Source organism: Ambystoma mexicanum, chromosome 14, assembly GCF_040938575.1.
Source record: "Ambystoma mexicanum isolate Mex_15411 chromosome 14, UKY_AmexF1_1, whole genome shotgun sequence".
Lineage (NCBI taxonomy): Eukaryota > Metazoa > Chordata > Amphibia > Caudata > Ambystomatidae > Ambystoma > Ambystoma mexicanum.
Window position 1 is genome coordinate 360,740,322 of NC_090940.1, and position 21,208 is coordinate 360,761,529.

Below are 21,208 nucleotides of genomic sequence, written 5' to 3' on the forward strand. Positions count from 1 at the left end.
GATAAATAGAAGCAACAGGTTATCAGGAATGACAAAAGGAAAACAGAATTGGAATCTGACCTCTCCCCCCGCAAACAATAGAGAAAAACGTATTTTTAACCCTGGCAATGCTAAAAAGGACACAAGGAATTGGATTAACAAATTAATGAATGTGTGTAAAAACCTTGAAGCAAATACAATTCTTCACTAAAGCAAAAATGTAAAGGTATAAATAATCAGAAGAAATGAATTAGCAAGAGCATACAGTTCGAAAAATGTGTGGCAGGGTTTTAAAACATGTTGCAGCAAATGACACGTTGGAAATTTAGCAAACTTTGCAATTCCCGTCTGAAATTGCCCAAACGCTTTTTAATAAAAACGTGTGAGATATTCGCAATGCGTTGTTTGTGTTGGGGTATAGCTATAGATCGTAGGTACAATATGGAAGTGAAATTAGGTCTCTAGCTGGTAAATTGAGTGAGTTATGCAAGATCTAGAAAGATGCGTTTTGAGTAAAATGTAGCGGTGAAAAAGGAAATGAAATGAGTTTTGACAAGAACAGTTTGACTCTACACTAGAGCATTCAGACTAGACAACCAATGAGGGACACAGTAAGCTCCAGGGTTGATTTGCCAATTCAACCCTAGCTCCCCAGTGCCCACCCTGGTGGAACCAGTCCGATCACTCAAAATAGGATTAATAGCTTAGGATTTACATAAGGCAGAATTACTACAGAGATGGTGCTAGAACAAGAAATCAAAGGCAGGGTTTCAAGAATAATTCTGACAATATTACAAGTCATCAGGATAAGGATAGGATGACTTAGAGAGGGGAACTAAAGACAAGGCCAGGCAAGGTATACTATGGTTTTCTATGGTTCCTATTGATAATCACAGTCCACTTTTTAGTTTTGGATTTTGGACAGTCAGCGGTTCTGGTCACCACACGGATCAGGTCTAACAAAGGACAGCCAGACAAAAATCAGCAGGGCAGGATCAGCTGGATAGGGACTGGTTACTGGGTAGCACTTCTGGACTGGAAATTCTGGTCACTTGATAATATAAGTCATCAGGGCAGCAGGATGGCAGCAGCATGCAGTGAGTGGCGGCAAGACACGCTGGATCAGGATGCCAAAGGTACCACAGTTTTCCCTTGTTAATGGGAAATGTAGTGGGTTTGTTTATATTGTAGGCCTTGCTGGGAATGGGATCAGCACTGCTTGGGTTTTGTAATCGGCCCTAGAGTAGGATCAGCAATGCTTGGCCTTGTAGTCCGGCTCTGGATCTGGAAGATGACGGGTACAGGAACGCAGCACAGGAAATCAGGAAGAGTGTGTGTCTAGAGTCTTGTCAGAGACCTTTATTTATAATGCCTAGTAACATCATCCAAGTATGTTACTGGGGCAGGCTTAACTAATCAACTAAACACACCCCTAACAAAGGGATTGGACAAGGGTGCTAGTCTCTGCCTCGCTCTCAGTTGGTTGGATTTCAGGAAAATTATGTCAGATGTATGAGGTGAGTTTTACGATTGTCCAAAAACTCCCACATTGACTTTACTGAAAATCTGATTTTGCCAAAAACATAAATTCTTACAATTCCAATCTGTTGGCAAATTATACACACAGGTTAAATATTAGCTGCAGCACATATCAGTCCAATCCTCAAGTCTGTGTGACCTTGTTTCGCCCTTCTGATAAATTTTGGTTATGTTTGCAACATTAATACTTTCCTTGGAATCTGTCATATTTTGTAACTTCTGTTCCCCATGCAGCAATGAGTTCTACCAAGTTTTAAAAGAAAGCCCATCAAATTGTATTTAAACTGCAAACTTTTTTACATTTTTACTAATTTGTGCTGCAGAAATAAACGTCTTTAACGTGTATTTATAAAATAGTTTTTGGAACCAAAAGGCAGTCCATTGTCACTAGCTCATTTTTCGTTTTTTTTTTTTTCCTCCAACTGCAACCAACTGTCATTTTACCCTGTGGGAAATGGGGGCTTCACATCTTAATTGAAGGTTTTATTGCCCCTTCGCACTTCACAGGTTAGTGTCCCAGGACTTCTATTGTCCCAGTCTGGAGCACCAACAAATGTCTGACGAGCGTGTGAACTTTCTTTGTCCTGGCCGATTCAAAGTTCTTCAAGGTGGCAATTACCACTTTCGTGTCCTGGAAGTTTATGGTGTGGCTTCCTTCCTTGGGGAAGTTTCATGACTGGCAACTTGAATAACTGTTTTTTTTTAGAGCTTGCAAATCCAGCCGAGGCCCTCATTACAATACTGGTGGTAACCCATGGCGCTATTAGCACCATGGGTGCTGCCGGTATTGTAACGAGTCTGCCAATGTTCAATGGGGAATTACCACCCCATTCCAAGTTTGGCGGGGAGGTAATTCCCCATTGAACATTGGCCCTTCCCCATTCCCATTTTTGCCCCATAGGGCTCAATGGGACTGGGGAAGGCGGTAATTACGGTACCACAAATTGCGTTAACGTAATTACCTCCAGAGTCCCTTTGCGGGTCCCTACTTTAACGGCTGGTCCAGACCAGCCGTTAAGGTCAGGTCCCGCAAAGGGACCTCATAAATAGGCGCTAAGGGGTTAACGGCGGCGCAGCCTTTTACGGCGCCGTTGACCCCTTAGCACCAGGGTCGTAATGACCCCCCATGAGTCTTAAACTCCTTAATTTCTTATTTTGGGTTCTGAATTAAATCAATCTGTGAAATAAGATAGCCTATGTGTGTATTATCACCACTAACATAATCCCTTTACATTTCGAAGTAAGCAGGTTTTTATTCAACAATTTAGTTTTAAACATGCCAATTTTTTCGTCATTCAGCAAATCCCACTTTTCCACATGTGTCAAAACTGCTATCATTTCCTTCTTTGAAGTTGCTTATTGATTTCTCTCAAGGTCGGTTTGACTGGGCCTGTCACTCAGGAATTATGTCTGGTTTTGGTGAATCACAGTGAAATATCCTGAGCATGGCCTTGCCTTTTTAACCACAGTGGTTTCAGAATGAACAGATGGAATTGGCGTCAAAACAGCATTTTTAAAGGGTGAACATGTTTAGTTTTGAAGGGGATTTTGGCTTGTGCAGCAACGCAACACTGCCTTTTCACTTGATTCCATTGATAGGTTTCAGTACACACTGGCATACTTTTTCATCTTGCCTGAAGTTTGCTAGCAGGATGGTGCAGCCATGTTTTTGGTTGCTGCCAAAACACATTTTTGAGGTGCTGGTGCGCACACGAGCCAGCGCAGCCTGGTTGCTGTTTATGCAGAAATGCAGCTTAGTGATGTGGGGCAATGCTGTTAAGTGGGTCAATATATCCAACAACTCCCATCCCTAGGAATGTCGGGAGTTTATATGTACTTACCCAGGACTCAAGAAAAAGGCACTGAGGCAGGGGGTGTAGCAAAAGATGACATGGGCAGGGTATGAGGTTCTAACTCACATTTCAGGAGTTGCTTGACATCAGGGCTCTGAGCAAGGAACTCGGTTTTACACCGTGCATGAACATGCAGAGATCTGGGAGCCACTTTTACAGAGCACAAAAAGATGGCGGGAAGAGGTAATCGGTGCTGCAGTCTGAATATTTAATTTGTATCCATCCTTTTTTCTCACTGGTATATTGTGTTGTTTAATATTGTGGCCTTCTTGTAAAACTAGATGCGCATTCTTGTATAATTATGAAGTGAATTAACAGAAGGAACAAACAAAAAATTGACCATTTCCAAAGAGATATTCACAACCTGCACAACGCCTGTGTGTGGCATTTTTACATGTTTTTCAATCAAAATATTCCTTGTTAGAAATATTTCCACAATCACCATCTTAATCCCTTCAATGCAAAATGAGTTCATTTGTTTTACGTACAGCCGCACACTAGGTATCATTGATGCAGAGATGGTCAAAGACCTAACTGGCCCTAAGGACTGATTTCAGTCTGGCAAGCAATGTTTATGTTTATTAGGTTTATATAGCGCTTTAATCCAAAGCGCTTTACATTATAACAAGGTACAATAATGAAAGAAGCATTTATACAATCGTGAAACAAACCAGTGAGACAGTATGTTCTCAAAACAGGTTTAAAGCAGTAAGTGATGTGATGCATGTATCCGGAAGTACCATGTTTAGCGTCTGTATGCTATTCCAGCAAGCATCACGTACTTACTGATTGTAATCTATGTTTGATTTTGCATGAAAACTAAACACATTAGTATAGAATAAAGGAGAGTGCACCTTTGGTGTCTTAACATTTCAATGAAGACGTTACAGTTGTTAACAAACTCGGACTCGTATACACTGACATCTTGTGATTTCCCAGTAAACCTGGCCGTTAAAGGGTCAGTAGATCTGAAACAGAGTTAGTTTACTGGCATCTAACACACTTTGTCAGGTTCATACTTAGCACACAAGGCTTTACTTGATCTGAGAGGACAACATTTCAGTATTTGAGTCTGCAGTTGGCCTTAAATGGTGGCACATAAGTATAGTATGGCAACCCACTTCTTGTTCGTGGGACCTTATGTGACATAAGATTGAAGTACGTGGGCATCTAAGATATAATTAGTATATGCCGTCCTCACTTTACATGTGAGGGTGTATCTCATACTGATCTTTTCATATCTATTTGTCTGCACGCCTGTGGAAGCCCCCACACCAGGAGGCGAGGTCTTGCCAGTACTTTGACTCACACGTATCTTGTCCTTGCTGCTTGTGGTTCATTGACAATATCCCTGCTCATTAGTTGACATATTCACCATGCATATTATGTGGTCCCTTGCACCATGAGATGAGGCAGCCCAATACTGCATTTTACCTATTTGACCATGCATATTGTGTAGCCCTTTGCACCATGTGGTGAGGCAGACTAATATTGTATCTTACCTATTTGACCATGCATATTATGTAGCCCCTTGCACCATGAGGTGAGGCAGCCCAATACTGTATTTTACCTATTTGACCGTGCATATTGTGTAGCCCTTTGCGCCATGTGGTGAGGCAGCCTAATATTGTACCTTACCTATTTGACCATGCATATTATGTAGCCCCTTGCACCATTAGGTGATGCAGCCCAATACTGTATTTTACCTATTTGACCATGCACATTGTGTAGCCCCCTGCACCATGAGACGAGGCAGCCAAACACTATATTTTACCTACTTGACCATAGATATTTGTGTAGACCCTTGCACCATGAGGTGAGGCAGCCTAATATTGCATCTTGCCTACATGACCATGCATACCTGTGTAGCCCCTAGCACCATGAGGTGAGGCAGCCTAATATGGTATTTTACCTATTTGACCATGCATATTATGTAGCTCCTTGCACCATGAGGTGAGGCAACCCCGATACTGTATTTTACCTATTTGACCATGCATATTGTGTAGCCCTTTGCACCATGTGGTGAGGCAGCCTAATATTGTATTTTACATATTTGACCATGCCTATTATGTAGCCCCTTGCACCATGAGGTGAGGCAGCCCAATACTGTATTTTACCTATTTGACTATGCATATTGTGTAGCCCTTTGCACCATGTGGTGAGGCGGCCTAATATTGTATCTTGCCTACATGACCATGCATACCTGTGTAGCCCCTTGCACCATGAGGTGATGCAGCCTAATATGGTATATTGCCTATTTGGCCATGCATATTATGTAGCCCTTTGCACCATGAGGTGAGGCAGCCCAGTACTGTATTTTACCTATTTGACCTTGCATATTATGTAGCCCTTTGCACCATGAAGTGAGGCAGCCTAATATTGTATCTTACCTATTTGAACATGCATATTATGTAGCCCCTTGCACCATGTGGTGAGGCAACCAAATACTGTATTTTACCTATTTGACCGTGCATATTGTGTAGCCTCCTGCACCATGAGATGAGGCAGCCCAACACTATATTTTACCTACTTGACCATAGATATTTGTGTAGCCCCTTGCACCATGAGGTGAGGTAGCCTAATATTGTATCTTGCCTACATGACCATGCATACCTGTGTAGCCCCTTGCACCATGAAGTGAGGCAGCCTAATATTGTATCTTACCTATTTGAACATGCATATTATGTAGCCCCTTGCACCATGTGGTGAGGCATCCCAATACTGTATTTTACCTATTTGACCGTGCATATTGTGTAGCCTCCTGCACCATGAGATGAGGCAGCTCAACACTATATTTTACCTACTTGACCATAGATATTTGTGTAGCCCCTTGCACCATGTGGTGAGGCAGCCTAATATTGTACCTTACCTACTTGATCATGCATATTAAGTAGCCCCTTGCACCATGTGGTGAGACATCCCAATACTGATTTTTTCCTATTTTATCATGCATATTGTGTAGCCCCTTGCACCATGAGATGAGGCAGCCCAACACTATATTTTACCTACTTGACCATAGATATGTGTGTAGCCACTTGCACCATGAGGTGAGGCAGCCTAATATTGTATCTTGCCTACATGACCATGCATACCTGTGTAGCCCCTAGCACCATGAGGTGAGGCAGCCCAATACTGTATTTTACCTATTTGACCATGCATGTTGTGTAGCCCTTTGGACCATGTGGTGAGGCATCCTAATACTGTATCTTACCTATTTTACCATGCATATTATGTAGCCACTAGCACCATGTGGTGAGGCATCTCAATAATGTATTTTACCTATTTGGCCGTGCATATTGTGTAGCCGACTACCCCATGAGATGAGGCAGCCCAATACTAAATTTTACCTACTTGACCATAGATATTTGTGTAGCCCCTTGCACCATGAGGTGAGGCAGCCTAATATTGTATCTTGGCTACATGGCCATGCATACCTGTGTAGCCCCTAGCACCATAAGGTGAGGCAGCCTAATATGGTATCTTACCTATTTGACCATGCCTATTATGTAGCCCTTTGCACCATGAGGTGAGGCAGCCTAATATTGTATCTTGCCTACATGACCATGCATACGTAGCCCCTTGCACCATAAGGTGAGGCAGCCTAATACTGTATTTGACCTATTTGACCATGCATATTTTTTTGCCCTTTGCACCATGTGGCGAGGCAGCCTAATATTGTATCTTACCTATTTGACCATGCCTATTATGTAGCCCCTTGCACCATGAGGTGAGGCAGCCCAATACTGTATTTTACCTATTTGACCATGCATGTTGTGTAGCCCTTTACACCATGTGGTGAGGCAGCCTAATATTGTATCTTACCTATTTGACCATGCATATTATGTAGCCCCTAGCACCATGTGGTGAGGCATCCCAATACTGTATTTTACCTATTTGACCATAGATATTTGTGTAGCCCCTTGCACCATGAGGTGAGGCAGCCTAATATTGTATCTTGCTTACATGACCATGCATACCTGTGTAACCACCAGCACCATGAGGTGAGGCAGCCTAATATGGTATCTTACCTATTTGACCATGCCTATTATGTAGCCCCTTGCACCATGAGGTGAGGCAGCCCAATACAGTATTTTACCTATTTGACCATGCATATTGTGTAGCACTTTTCACCATGTGGTGAGGCAGCCTAATATTGTATCTTACCTATTCGACCATGCATATTATGTAGCTCCTTGCACCATGTGGTGAGGCATCCCAATACTGATTTTTACCTATTTGACCATGCATAGTTTGTAGCCCCTTGCACCATGAGATGAGGCAGCCAAATACTATATTTTACCTACTTGACCATAGATATTTGTGTAGCCCCTTGCATAATGAGGTGAGGCAGCCTAATATTGTATCTTCCCTACATGACCATCCATACCTGTGTAGCCCCTAGCACCATGAGGTGAGGAAGCCTAATATTATATCTTACCTATTTGAACATGCATATTATGTAGCCCCTTGCACCATGAGGTGAGGCAGCCCAATACTGTATTTTACCTATTTGACCGTGCATATTGTGTAGCCCTTTGCACCATGTGGTGAGGCAGCCTAATATTGTACCTTACCTATTTGATCATGCATATTATGTAGCCCCTTGCACCATGATGTGATGTAGCCAATACTGTATTTTACCTATTTGACCATGCATATTATGTAGCCCTTTGCACCATGTGCTGAGGCAGCCTAATATTGTATCATACCTATTTGACCATGCATATTATGTAGCCCCTTGCACTGTGTGGTGAGGCAACCTAATATTGTATCTTACCTATTTGACCATGCCTTTTATGTAGCCCCTTGCACCATGAGGTGAGGCAGCCCAGTACTGCATTTTACCTATTTGACCATGCATATTGTGTAGCCCTTTGCACCATGTGGTGAGGCAGCCTAATATTGTATCTTACCTATTTGACCATGCATATTATGTAGCCCCTTGCACCATGAGGTGATGCAGCCCAATACTGTATTTTACCTATTTGACCAGGCATATTATGTAGCCCTTTGCACTATGTGGTGAGGCAGCCTAATATTGTATCTTACCTATTTGACCATGCATATTATGTAGACCCTTGCACCATGAGATGAGGCAGCCCACGACTATATTTTACCTACTCGACCATAGATATTTGTGTAGCCCCTCGCACCATGAGGTGAGGCAGCCTAATATTGCATCTTGCCTACATGAAAATGCATACCTGTGTAGCACTTAGCACCATGAGGTGAGGCAGCCTAATATTGTATCTTACCTATTTGACCATGCCTATTATGTAGCCCCATTTACCACGAGGTGAGGCAGCCCAAAACTGTTTTTTTCCTATTTGACCATGCATATTGTGGAGCCCTTTGCACCATGTGGTGAGGCAGCCTAATATTGTATCTTGCCTACATGACCATGCATACCTGTTTAGCCCCTTGCACCATGAGGTGAGGCAGCCCAGTACTGCATTTTACATATTTGACCATGCATATTGTGTAGCCCTTTGCACCATGCGGTGAGGCAGCCTAATATTGTATCTTACCTATTTGACCATGCCTATTATGTAGCCCCTTGCACCATGAGGTGAGGCAGCCCAATACTGTATTTTACCTATTTGAACATGCATGTTGTGTAGCTCTTTGCACCATGTGGTGAGGCAGCCTAATATTGTATCTTACCTATTTGAACATGCATATTATGTAGCCCTTTGCACCATGTGGTGAGGCATCCCAATAATGTATTTTACCTATTTGACCATGCATATTGTGTAGCCCCCTGTCAGGATTAATCAGGTGAGTACAAAGGCAGCAAATATGGCAAGGGAAATGTGCACAAAATCGCACAATGAATAACCTTGAACCAAACAACGTGCACACGAGAACCAAGACTCATGTATACTAAAACCCAGGAGTGCAGATAGAGTGAAACAATAATACAAATATATGAACAGGGATGTGGGGTAAGCACTTAGAACTTCCTTATAACTGAAAGGAAAGTCGGCAAACTCCTTACCCACTATGCTATTACAGATACTGACAGCGCTAAACCCACGTAGAGGGCAAGCAAGGACAGGATCTGTGAGCTGAAACTCTTGATGATATTGAAATAAAGAACTTAAAACAGTACTCACGAGGACTGGAAATACCACTAGAATGTCAGTAAACCCACATCCCTGTGGATCAAACAGGGACCCAGAAGGCTATAACAGCAATGGGTGGAGGATAACTAAATACATAAGACTCAAGACAACGGGCAAGTAAGAATTGTGATTATAGAATAGTGAGGAAAACAAAGGCATTCACACAGGAGCTAGCTACAACAGCACACCACACCTAATAATCAATGGAAACAAATGCAGAAGTATAAGGGAAAACATGGAATGGATTCCAATAGAAAGTAAGGAGCAGGAGCAGGGAAAACGATATTACAAAAGGCAAACTTCTCCCACCCCTCCAAGGAATAAAGGCAGGAAGCTAAATCTAAAAAGGGAAAGACTAAAGCATCAAGTTTTTCAGTAGCAAAGGACAACATCAAAGAAAAAGAGAACACAGGCAAATTGGGCTGCATCAAAGGGGAAAGCACTGAGAAAGGCTGGCTGCAGACAGAGGAACACAGAAAGGGAAATCTAGAAAGCAGAAATCAATTAAGCACATAAATTAGAAATCCAGGGTAGAGGAACAAGAAACAGAAACTAGGAACTAGGCTCAAAGCTAAGAACCAGGAGCAAGGGACCAGTCACAACAGGAACACTGCAACAATGACCAGCGCTGGACTGAAGCAAACTGAGGCTTTTAAAGCTGCTTAACGAGCACACCACTCAGGTGTGCCGCTTGCTGCACCTGCAGCCACAGGTGTTGTCTATCCTCCACCCAACCTTGTCCTGCAAGGGAGGAGATGAAGCAGTGAGCCAGGCATTCTGGGAAGTATAGTCATTTGATTAAAGAAGCATGCTGGCTGCCAAAAACCTGGAATGGATCCGGAAGGGAAGTAACTTGGAAAATAAGGTTTTAGCGCTCCCAATTCATCACAGCACTGTAGCATTAGGTTTGGAGGAAATGTCCAGTAGGGAATAAACCTCAAAGCATGCCCCCAAGGGGCGGGAACGGGAGTGAAGGGAGCGAGTCGTGACACCCCCTGCACCATGAGATGAGGCAGCCTAATATTGTATCTTGCCCACATGACCATGCATACCTGTGTAGCCCCTAGCACCATGTGGTGAGGCAGCCTAATATTGTATCTTACCTATTTGACCATGCTTATTATGTAGCCCCTTGCACCATGTGGTGAGGCATCCCAATACTGTATTTTACCTATTTGACCATGCATATTGTGTAGCCCTTTGCACCATGTGGTGAGGCAGCCTAATATTGTATCTTACCTATTTGACCATGCATATTATGTAGCCTCTTGCACCATAAGGTGATGCAGCCCAATACTGCATTTTACCTCTTTCATCATGCATATCATGTAGCCCTTTGCACCATGTGGTGAGGCAGCCTAATATTGTATTTTACCTATTTGACCATGCATATTATGTAGCCCCTTGCACCATGAGGTGAGGCAGCCCAATACTGCATTTTACCTATTTGACCATGCATATTGTGTAGCCCTTTGGCCCATGTGGTGAGGCAGCCTAATATTGTATCTTGTCTACATGACCATGCATACCTGTGTAGCCCCTACCACCATGAGGAGAGGCAGCCTAATATTGTATTTTACCTATTTGACCATGCATATTATGTAGCACCTTGCACCATGATGTGAGGCAGCCCGATACTGTATTTTAACTCTTTCACCATGCATATTGTGTAGCCCCCTCCGCCATGAGATGAGGCAGCCCAACACTATATTTTACCTACTTGACTATAGATATTTGTGTAGCCCCTTGCACCATGATGTGAGGCAGCCTAATATTGTATCTTGCCTACATGACCATGCATACCTGTGTAGCCCCTAGCACAAGGAGGTGAGGCAGCCTAATATGGTATCTTACCTATTTGACCATGCATATTATGTAGCCCTTGCGCCATGAGGTGAGGCAGACCAATACTGTATTTTACCTATTTGACCATGCATATTGTGTAGCCCTTTGAACCATGTGGTGAGGCAGCCTAATATTGTATCTTACCTATTTGACCATGCATATTATGTAGCCCCTTGCACCATGTGGTGAGGCATCCCAATACTGTATTTTACCTATTTGACCATGCATGTTGTGTAGCCCTTTGCACCATGTGGTGAGGCAGCCTAATATTGTATCTTACCTATTTGACCATGCTTATTATGTAGCCCCTTGCACCATGTGGTGCTGCATCCCAATACTGTATTTTACCTATTTGACCATGCATATTGTGTAGCCCCCTCCACCATGAGATGAGGCAGCCCAACACTATATTTTACCTACTTGACTATAGATATTTGTGTAGCCCCTTGCACCATGATGTGAGGCAGCCTAATATTGTATCTTGCCTACATGACCATGCATTCCTGTGTAGCCCCTAGCACCATGAGGTGAGGCAGCCTAATATGGTATTTTACCTATTTGACCATGCATATTATGTAGCCCTTGCGCCATGAGGTGAGGCAGACCAATACTGTATTTTACCTATTTGACCATGCATATTGTGTAGCCCTTTGAACCATGTGGTGAGGCAGCCTAATATTGTATCTTACCTATTTGACCATGCATATTATGTAGCCCCTTGCACTATGTGGTGAGGCATCCCAATACTGATTTTTACCTACTTGACCATGCATATTGTGTAAAACTGAATTTTCAAACTAAAGACAAATTTGCTATCAATTGTATTTTAGACTGCAAATGTATAGACATGCATATTGTGTAGCCCCTTGCACCATGAGATGAGGCAGCCCAACACTATATTTTACCTACTTGACCATAGATATTTGTGTAGCCCCTTGCACCATGAGGTGAGGCAGCCTAATATTGTATCTTGCCTACATGACCATGCATACCTGTGTAGCCCCTAGCACCATGAGGTGAGGCAGCCTAATATTGTATTTCACCTATTTGACTATGCATATTATGCATCCCCTTGCACCATGAGGTGAGGCAGCCCAATACTGTATTTTACCAATTTGAGCATGCATATTGTGTAGCCCTTTGCACCATATGGTGAGGCAGTCTAATATTGTATCTTACCGATTTGACCATGCATATTATGTAGCCCTTGCACCATGAGGTGATGCAGCCCAATACTGTATTTTACCTATTTGACAATGCATATTATGTAGCCCTTTGCACCATGTGGTGAGACAGCCTAATATTGTATCTTACCTATTTGACCATGCATATTATGTAGCCTCTTGCACCATGTGGTGAGGCATCCCAATACTGTATTTTACCTATTTGACCATGCATATTGTGCAGCCCCCTGCACAATGATACGAGGCAGCCCAACACTATATTTTACCTACTTGACTATAGATATTTGTGTAGCCCCTTGCACCATGAGGTGAGGCAGCCTAATATTGTATCTTGCCTACATGTCTATGCATACCTGTGTAGCCCATAGCACCATGAGTTGAGGCAGCCTAATATAGTATCTTACCTATTTGACCATGCATATTATGTAGCCCCTTGCACCATGAGGTGATGCAGCCCAATACTGTATTTTACCTGTTTGACCATGCATATTGTGTAGCCCTTTGCACCATGTGGTGAGGCAGCCTAATATTGTATCTTACCTATTTGACCATGCATATTATGTAGCCCCTTGCACCATGAGGTGATGCAGCCCAATACTGTATTTTACCTATTTGACCAGGCATATTATGTAGCCCTTTGTACCATGTGGTGAGGCAGCCTAATATTGTATCTTACCTATTTGACCATTCATATTATGTAGACCCTTGCACCATGAGATGAGGCAGCCCACCACTATATTTTACCTACTCGACCATAGATATTTGTGTAGCCCCTTGCACCATGAGGTGAGGCAGCCTAATATTGCATCTTCCTTACATGAAAATGCATACCTGTGTATCACCTAGCACCAGGAGGTGAGGCAGCCTAATATGGTATTTTACCTATTTGACCATGCATATTGTGTAGCACTTTGCACCATGTGGTGAGGCAGCCTAATATTGTATCTTACCTATTTGACCATGCCTATTATGTAGCCCCATTTACCATGAGGTGAGGCAGCCCAATACTGTTTTTTCCTATTTGACCATGCATATTGTGTAGCCCTTTGCACCATGTGGTGAGGCAGCCTAATATTGTATCTTGCCTACATGACCATGCATACCTGTTTAGCCCCTTGCACCATGAGGTGAGGAAGCCCAGTACTGCATTTTACATATTTGACCATGCATATCGTGTAGCCCTTTGCACCATGCGGTGAGGCAGCCTAATATTGTATCTTACCTATTTGACAATGCCTATTATGTAGCCCCTTGCACCATGAGGTGAGGCAGCCCAATACTTTATTTTACCTATTTGACCATGCATGTTGTGTAGCCCTTTGCACCATGTGGTGAGGCAGCCTAATATTGTATCTTACCTATTTGAGCATGCATATTATGTAGCCCGTTGCATCATGTGGTGAGGCATCCCAATAATGTATTTTACCTATTTGACCATGCATATTGTGTAGCCCCCTGTCAGGATTAATCAGGTGAGTACAAAGGCAGCAAATATGGCAAGGGAAATGTGCACAAAATCGCACAATGAATAACCTTGAATCAAACAACCTGCACACGAGAACCAAGACTCATGTATACTAAAACCCAGGAGTGCAGATAGAGTGAAACAATAATACAAATATATGAACAGGGATGTGGGGTAAGCACTTAGAACTTCCTTATATCTGAAAGGAAAGTCGGCAAACTCCTTACCCACTATGCTATTACAGATACTGACAGCACTAAATCCACGTAGAGGGCAAGCAAGGACAGGATCTGTGAGCTGACACTCTTGATGATATTGAAATAAAGAACTTAAAAACAGTACTCACGAGGAATGGAAATACCACTAGAATGTCAGTAAGCCCACAAACCCTGTTGATCAAACAGGGACCCAGAAGGCTATAACAGCAATGGGTGGAGGATAACTAAATACATAAGACTCAAGACAAGGGGCAAGTAAGAATTGTGATTATAGAATAGTGAGGAGAACAAAGACATTCACACAGGAGCTAGCTACAACAGCACACCACACCTAATAATCAATGGAAATAGATGCAGAAGTGTAAAGGAAAACATGGAATGAATTCCAATAGAAAGTAAGGAGCAGGAGCAGAGAAAACGATATTACAAAAGGCAAACTTCTCCCACCCCTCCAAGGAATAAAGGCAGGAAGCTAAATCTAAAAAGGGAAAGACTAAAGCATCAAGTTTTTCAGTAGCAAAGGACAACATCAAAGAAAAAGTGAACACAGGCAAATTGGGCTGCATCAAAGGGGAAAGCACTGAGAAAGGCTGGCTGCAGACAGAGGAAGACAGAAAGGGAAATCTAGAAAGCAGAAATCAATTAAGCACATAAATTAGAAATCCAGGGTAGAGGAACAAGAAACAGAAACTAGGAACTAGGCTCAAAGCTAAGAACCAGGAGCAAGGGACCAGTCACAACAGGAACACTGCAACAAAGACCAGCGCTGGACTGAAGCAAACTGAGGCTTTTAAAGCTGCTTAACGAGCACACCACTCAGGTGTGCCGCTTGCTGCACCTGCAGCCACAGGTGTTGCCTATCTTCCACCCAACCTTGTCCTGCAAGGGAGGAGATGAAGCAGTGAGCAAGGCATTCTGGGAAGTATAGTCATTAGATTAAAGAAGCATGCTGGCTGCCAAAAACCTGGAATGGATCCAGAAGGGAAGTAACTTTGAAAATAAGGTTTTAGCGCTCCCAATTCATCACAGCACTGTAGCATTAGGTTCGGAGGAAATGTCCAGTAGGGAATAAACCTCAAAGCATGCCCCCAAGGGGCGGGAACCGGAGTGAAGGGAGCGAGTCGTGACACCCCCTGCACCATGAGATGAGGCAGCCTAATATTGTATCTTGCCCACATGACCATGCATACCTGTGTAGCCCCTAGCACTATGTGATGTGGTGAGGCAGCCTAATATTGTATCTTACCTATTTGACCATGCTTATTATGTAGCCCCTTGCACCATGTGGTGAGGCATCCCAATACTGTATTTTACCTATTTGACCATGCATATTGTGCAGCCCTTTGCACCATGTGGTGAGGCAGCCTAATATTGTATCTTACCTATTTGACCATGCATATTATGTAGCCTTTTGCACCATAAGGTGATGCAGCCCAATACTGTATTTTACCTCTTTCATCATGCAGATCATGTAGCCCTTTGCACCATGTGGTGAGCCAGCCTAATATTGTATTTTACCTATTTGACCATGCATATTATGTAGCCCCTTGCACCATGAGGTGAGGCAGCCCAATACTGCATTTTACCTATTTGACCATGCATATTGTGTAGCCCTTTGGCCCATGTGGTGAGGCAGCCTAATATTGTATCTTGTCTACATGACCATGCATACCTGTGTAGCCCCTACCATCATGAGGAGAGGCAGCCTAATATTGTATCTTACCTATTTGACCATGCATATTATGTAGCACCTTGCACCATGATGTGAGGCAGCCCGATACTGTATTTTAACTTTTTGACCATGCATATTGTGTAGCCCCCTCCGCCATGAGATGAGGCAGCCCAACACTATATTTTACCTACTTGACTATAGATATTTGTGTAGCCCCTTGCACCATGAGGTGAGGCAGCCTAATATTGTATCTTGCCTACATGACCATGCATACCTGTGTAGCCCCTAGCACCATGAGGTGAGGCAGCCTAATATGGTATCTTACCTATTTGACCATGCATATTATGTAGCCCTTGCGCTATGAGGTGAGGCAGACCAATACTGTATTTTACCTATTTGACCATGCATATTGTGTAGCCCTTTGAACCATGTGGTGAGGCAGCCTAATATTGTATCTTACCTATTTGACCATGCATATTATGTAGCCCCTTGCACCATGTGGTGAGGCATCCCAATACTGTATTTTACCTATTTGACCATGCATGTTGTGTAGCCCTTTGCACCATGTGGTGAGGCAGCCTAATATTGTATCTTACCTATTTGACCATGCTTATTATGTAGCCCCTTGCACCATGTGGTGCTGCATCCCAATACTGTATTTTACCTATTTGACCATGCATATTGTGTAGCCCCCTCCACCATGAGATGAGGCAGCCCAACACTATATTTTACCTACTTGACTATAGATATTTGTGTAGCCCCTTGCACCATGATGTGAGGCAGTCTAATATTGTATCTTGCCTACATGACCATGCATTCCCGTGTAGCCCCTAGCACCATGAGGTGAGGCAGCCTAATATGGTATTTTACCTATTTGACCATGCATATTATGTAGCCCTTGCGCCATGAGGTGAGGCAGACCAATACTGTATTTTACCTATTTGACCATGCATATTGTGTAGCCCTTTGAACCATGTGGTGAGGCAGCCTAATATTGTATCTTACCTATTTGACCATGCATATTATGTAGCCCCTTGCACTATGTGGTGAGGCATCCCAATACTGATTTTTACCTACTTGACCATGCATATTGTGTAAAACAGAATTTTCAAACTAAAGACAAATTTGCTATCAATTGTATTTTAGACTGCAAATGTATAAATATGCATATTGTGTAGCCCCTTGCGCCATGAGACGAGGCAGCCCAACACTATATTTCACCTACTTGACCATAGATATTTGTGTAGCCCCTTGCACCATGAGGTGAGGCAGCCTAATATTGTATCTTGCCTACATGACCATGCATACCTGTGTAGCCCCTAGCACCATGAGGTAAGGCATCCCAATACTGTATTTTACCTATTTGACCATGCATATTGTGCAGCCCCCTGCACAATGATACGAGGCAGCCCAACACTATATTTTACCTACTTGACTATAGATATTTGTGTAGCCCCTTGCACCATGAGGTGAGGCAGCCTAATATTGTATCTTGCCTACATGTCTATGCATACCTGTGTAGCCAATAGCACCATGAGTTGAGGCAGCCTAATATTGTATCTTACCTATTTGACCATGCATATTATGTAGCCCCTTGCACCATGAGGTGATGCAGCCCAATACTGTATTTTACCTATTTGACCATGCATATTGTGTAGCCCTTTGCACCATGTGGTGAGGCAGCCTAATATTGTATCTTACCTATTTGACCATGCCTATTTTCTAGCCCCTTGCACCATGTGGTGAGGCATCCCAATACTGTATTTTACCTATTTGACCATGCATATTGTGTAGCCCCCTGCACCATGACATGAGGCAGCCCAAAACTATATTTTAATTATTTGACCATGCATATTGTGTAGCCCCCTCCGCCATGAGATGAGGCAGCCCAACACTATATTTTACCTACTTGACTATAGATATTTGTGTAGCCCCTTGCACCATGAGGTGAGGCAGCCTAATATTGTATCTTGCCTACATGACCATGCATACCTGTGTAGCCCCTAGCACCATGAGGTGAGGCAGCCTAATATGGTATCTTACCTATTGACCATGCATATTATGTAGACCTTGCGCTATGAGGTGAGGCAGACCAATACTGTATTTTACCTATTTGACCATGCATATTGTGTAGCCCTTTGAACCATGTGGTGAGGCAGCCTAATATTGTATCTTACCTATTTGACCATGCATATTATGTAGCCCCTTGCACCATGTGGTGAGGTTTCCCAATACTGTATTTTACCTATTTGACCATGCATGTTGTGTAGCCCTTTGCACCATGTGGTGAGGCAGCCTAATATTGTATTTTACCTATTTGACCATGCTTATTATGTAGCCCCTTGCACCATGTGGTGCTGCATCCCAATACTGTATTTTACCTATTTGACCATGCATATTTTGTAGCCCCCTCCACCATGAGATGAGGCAGCCCAACACTATATTTTACCTACTTGACTATAGATATTTGTGTAGCCCCTTGCACCATGATGTGAGGCAGTCTAATATTGTATCTTGCCTACATGACCATGCATTCCTGTGTAGCCCCTAGCACCATGAGGTGAGGCAGCCTAATATGGTATTTTACCTATTTGACCATGCATATTATGTAGCCCTTGCGCCATGAGGTTAGGCAGACCAATACTGTATTTTACCTATTTGACCATGCATATTGTGTAGCCCTTTGAACCATGTGGTGAGGCAGCCTAATATTGTATCTTACCTATTTGACCATGCATATTATGTAGCCCCTTGCACTATGTGGTGAGGCATCCCAATACTGATTTTTACCTACTTGACCATGCATATTGTGTAAAACAGAATTTTCAAACTAAAGACAAATTTGCTATCAATTGTATTTTAGACTGCAAATGTATAAACATGCATATTGTGTAGCCCCTTGCGCCATGAGATGAGGCAGCCCAACACTATATTTTACCTACTTGACCATAGATATTTGTGTAGCCCCTTGCACCATGAGGTGAGGCAGCCTAATATTGTATCTTGCCTACATGACCATGCATACCTGTGTAGCCCCTAGCACCATGAGGTGAGGCAGCCTAATATGGTATCTTACCTATTTGACCATGCATATTATGTAGCCCTTGCGCTATGAGGTGAGGCAGACCAATACTGTATTTTACCTATTTGACCATGCATATTGTGTAGCCCTTTGAACCATGTGATGAGGCAGCCTAATATTGTATCTTACCTATTTGAGCATGCATATTATGTAGCCCCTTGCACCATGTGGTGAGGTATCCCAATACTGTATTTTACCTATTTGACCATGCATGTTGTGTAGCGCTTTGCACCATGTGGTGAGGCAGCCTAATATTGTATCTTACCTATTTGACAATGCTTATTATGTAGCCCCTTGCACCATGTGGTGCTGCATCCCAATACTGTATTTTACCTATTTGACCATGCATATTGTGTAGCCCCCTCCACCATGAGATGAGGCAGCCCAACACTATATTTTACCTACTTGACTATAGATATTTGTGTAGCCCCTTGCACCATGATGTGAGGCAGTCTAATATTGTATCTTGCCTACATGACCATGCATTCCTGTGTAGCCCCTAGCACCATGAGGTGAGGCAGCCTAATATGGTATTTTACCTATTTGACCATGCATATTATGTAGCCCTTGCGCCATGAGGTGAGGCAGACCAATACTGTATTTTACCTATTTGACCATGCATATTGTGTAGCCCTTTGAACCATGTGGTGAGGCAGCCTAATATTGTATCTTACCTATTTGACCATGCATATTATGTAGCCCCTTGCACTATGTGGTGAGGCATCCCAATACTGATTTTTACCTACTTGACCATGCATATTGTGTAAAACAGAATTTTCAAACTAAAGACAAATTTGCTATCAATTGTATTTTAGACTGCAAATGTATAAACATGCATATTGTGTAGCCCCTTGCGCCATGAGATGAGGCAGCCCAACACTATATTTTACCTACTTGACCATAGATATTTGTGTAGCCCCTTGCACCATGCGGTGAGGCAGCCTAATATTGTATCGTGCCTACATGACCATGCATACCTGTGTAGCCCCTAGCACCATGAGGTGAGGCAGCCTAATATTGTATTTCACCTATTTGACCATGCATATTATGCATCCCCTTGCACCATGAGGTGAGGCAGCCCAATACTGTATTTTACCAATTTGAGCATGCATTTTGTGTAGCCCTTTGCACCATATGCTGAGGCAGTCTAATATTGTATTTTACCGATTTGACCATGCATATTATGCATCCCCTTGCACCATGAGGTGAGGCAGCCCAATACTGTATTTTACCAATTTGAGCATGCATTTTGTGTAGCCCTTTGCACCATATGCTGAGGCAGTCTAATATTGTATTTTACCGATTTGACCATGCATATTATGTAGCCCCTTGCACCATGTGGTAAGGCATCCCAATACTGTATTTTACCTATTTGACCATGCATATTGTGCAGCCCCCTGCACAATGATACGAGGCAGCCCAACACTATATTTTACCTACTTGACTATAGATATTTGTGTAGCCCCTTGGACCATGAGGTGAGGCAGCCTAATATTGTATCTTGCCTACATGTCTATGCATACCTGTGTAGCCCATAGCACCATGAGTTGAGGCAGCCTAATATTGTATCTTACCTATTTGACCATGCATATTATGTAGCCCCTTGCACCATGAGGTGATGCAGCCCAATACTGTATTTTACCTATTTGACCATGCATATTGTGTAGCCCTTTGCACCATGTGGTGAGGCAGCCTAATATTGTATCTTACCTATTTGACCATGCCTATTTTGTAGCCCCTTGCACCATGTGGTGAGGCATCCCAATACTGTATTTTACCTATTTGACCATGCATATTGTGTAGCCCCCTGCACCATGACATGAGGCAGCCCAAAACTATATTTTAATTATTTGACCATGCCTAATATGTAGCCCCTTGCACCATGAGGTTGAGGCAGTCCAATACTGTATTTTACCTATTTGACCATGTATATTGTGTAGGCCTATGCACTATGTGGTGAGGCAGCCTAATATTGTATTTTGCCTACATGGCCATGCATACCTGTGTAGCCCCTTGCACCACGAGGTGAGGCAGTCTAATATGGTATCTTGCCTATTTGGCCATGAATATTATGTAGCCCCTTGCACCATGAGGTGATGCAGCCCATAACTGTATTTTACCTATTTGACCAGGCATATTGTGTAGCCCTTTGCACCATGTGGTGAGGCAGCCTAATATTGTATCTTACCTATTTGACAATGCATATTGTGTAGCCCCTTGCACCATGAGATGAGGCAGCCCAACAC